We start from the raw sequence: 2,924 nt of genomic DNA, 5'->3' as shown, positions 1-2,924 counted from the left end.
ACCTATGGCAGACCGGCTGGCCTGGTTGACTCCATGCCGAGGGGACTTGGATGTGAGTACGCGGATATGCCTCCCGGCTGGCTAGTTGCCTAGCCGAGACCCAAGTGCCAGGCCGACAGGCTGCGTCGGTTAGGCTGTCTAAGACGTTGACTTGCTGTGGATATCTTTGACCTTGCTCAATATGTTGACTCGGTCGGCGGTGCGAGAATATGCCCCATCAATTTGCCCCAGCGTAGTCTATGCCGTGGTATGGACCTTCGATGAGTGTTGAGCGTATTCTCGCGCAAGTTTAAAATTTCTTCCCCGCTTCTTCTTCCTCGGCTTGCTTGCTCAGGCCGTACCATATCCCCCCTCCACATGGTTGTGTAATGGACATCCAATGTGGAAAAGAAAATGGCACGGGCCGGGACCGAGGTTGAGAGTGTCGTGTGCTTTTGATTGCCCCCGGCCTGTCTTGTCTTTGCTTTGTTGATCAGCTGGCCGTTAGCGAGTGGATACCAAGGAGCGTGTTGGAGAAGATACGTCGATTGGCATTACGCCAAGGAGCGTGTCAAAGAAGATTTGTAATCGTATGTCGATTGACATTCCGTGGGTGCATGTCGACACGTGGCTTGGCATTGATTGGTTGACGCTTCATGGGCTTTGACCCGATTGGTCCGTTTCATGGGCTTTGCTCTATAAATAGAGCGATTAGCCCCGATTTTGGCCACCAAAAATTCATTTTCTCAAAAAAATTTCTTCTCTCTAGCTTTCTTCGAAGAAACTTCTCTCTAGTCTTCAAAGCGTTACTCGGCGTAACACTTTTCCAAGTTAAACAAACAAATTTTTCAACTTTTATTTGTTAAGTATTTGTTGTCATGTCTTCTCAACGATCTTTGGACCCAAGATTTCTACGGGGGCGAACTGTCGCATCTCGATGAGCGAGGAGCCACTTGCCACACCCCGATAAGGTTCGGGGGCCCCAGGTCTCCTTCTCCTGAAATTGATGAGAGATATTTGGAGGGTATTGATGATGATGATGATGATGAGGCGACCTCTTCTGCCGTAGGGAGGCCGCTTGTTTCAGGTCACGGTGATGCCTGCTCGATCAGTCCTGATCGTGCCTGGACGAATAAGTTCGCTAGCTGCTCCGGCTCTGAACTTTTTGAACACCATTTCTCCTTCGGCAGGGGGTATAGAATTGTTATCCCTGAGGAGGGTCAGGTCGTCTGTTGCCCTCCTGAGGGTTATATCGGCGTATATATCAGACACCTGGAGTATGGGCTCCGGTTTCCTCTGAATGAATACGTTGCTGCCATTATTAAAGCCATGAATGTCGCCGTGGCCCAACTGCATCCGTTGGCCATTAGGACAATTGTTGGTTTTGTATGGTTGTGTATTTTCAAAGGGGAGGCCCCAACGGTGAACCTCTTTCGCCGACTTCACCACCTCGACAGAATGTCCTAGGTGGCACGGGGTGGTATAGCATACAGACTGAGCCGGGTTATATCACCGTCTCTAAGCTTACTTCTTGCAAGAACTGGAAGGGGCGGTGGGTATACGTTGAGGTTCCGGAGGACTATCCGCTGCCCCAATCCTTTCAGAGCCGCGTCAATTTGCGGTGTGAGAACCAAGGGGAGCATGACAAATATGTCTCCCGGAGTAAGCTAAAGATGGACGCCAGCAGGGTCTATCTTAATGAGGACGAAAAACGGGCAATGAAGCTGTTTGAGGCTGAGAAGGATGGGACGCCGAAGGGATGGATGCCCCGACGCAGATCGTTCTTCGGGATGAGCCGTCTGCCACGTTGGCCTCGGGCCGGCCCTCGAACAGGGTGAGTGGGGTCGGTGTGAGGCCCATCTTTGCTTTTTATGTTTCTGTTTTTGAACTTGTTTTATTTCTTTTGCTTAACTCCTGCTTCGTTTCTTTTGCAGACCGATTTGGCCCGGGACTGTCTGTCTCCGTCCTCGAGAGGTTGGGACTTGACGAGAACGGGAGAGTTGTTGAGTTGCATCCTAAGGCCGCGGCACGTGATCGCAGACCGGCCCCAAACGAACTTATGGAGCAGAAGTTGAAGGCACTGGATGTGACGGCGGCTCAGGCGCGGATTGCCGGTAACGTGCCGCGCCGGAGATCAAAGACAACGTCTGCGGCGGCAACGGTGTCAACCCCAGGTCAATATTCAGTCCCTGTGGTCCAAAAGGAGCAGGTGGTGGTGGTCGTCGATGTTGAAGAGGAGGTCACCGTTGCTGAGGGTCCTCCTCTTTCAAATAAGAGAAAAGAGACAGTGTCTGCTGCTGCCGCTGTTACCGAGGCCGGTAAAGAAAAGGGTCCTCCAACCAAGAAGGCCAAGGCTGGTACGGATCTAACCTATGGCTCGGTTAGCTGGTTCATTAGGCGTTCTCGATGACAAGCTTTACGCATGTCAATGAATGTTGACATGGATGCTTTGTCCTAATTTTTGTAGATCAATCTGCTGCCGCCGTCCCTCTCACCGAACGGCAATTGGAGAAGCGGCTGTGCGGACGGGCGATAAAAATGCCATCTGCCGACTCCACATCCCCTCGAAGCCTTCCCCGCCCCGATTAGGGGCGGAGGGCATAAGGCCGTCCAAGATGCTGGGGAAGTGGACTGAACTAGCCGGCGCTCACATTATGGAGCAAGAAAAGGTCATGGCTGAAGCTGCCCCTGTGCTTGAACGACTTAGGCTCGAGCTTGATGCCTCTAAGCAAGAGGCCGAGAAGGCGAAGAAGGACCTCCAGGCCGCCGAAAATGATTTCCTCGCTGAGCGAAAGCTCAGGGAGGATGCTGAGAAGGCGGTCCTAGCCGAGAGGGCCAAGGTTGAGGCTGCATTGGCTGATGTAGCTAAGCTGCGGGAGGAGCGGGACAAGCTTCAGGGTGGTTATGACGCTGCGGTTGATAAGAGGGAAGAATGGAAGTCTTTG

This window comes from Silene latifolia, chromosome 9, assembly GCF_048544455.1.
Source record: "Silene latifolia isolate original U9 population chromosome 9, ASM4854445v1, whole genome shotgun sequence".
NCBI classification, from domain to species: Eukaryota; Viridiplantae; Streptophyta; class Magnoliopsida; order Caryophyllales; family Caryophyllaceae; genus Silene; species Silene latifolia.
This window is presented reverse-complemented; position numbering follows the sequence as displayed.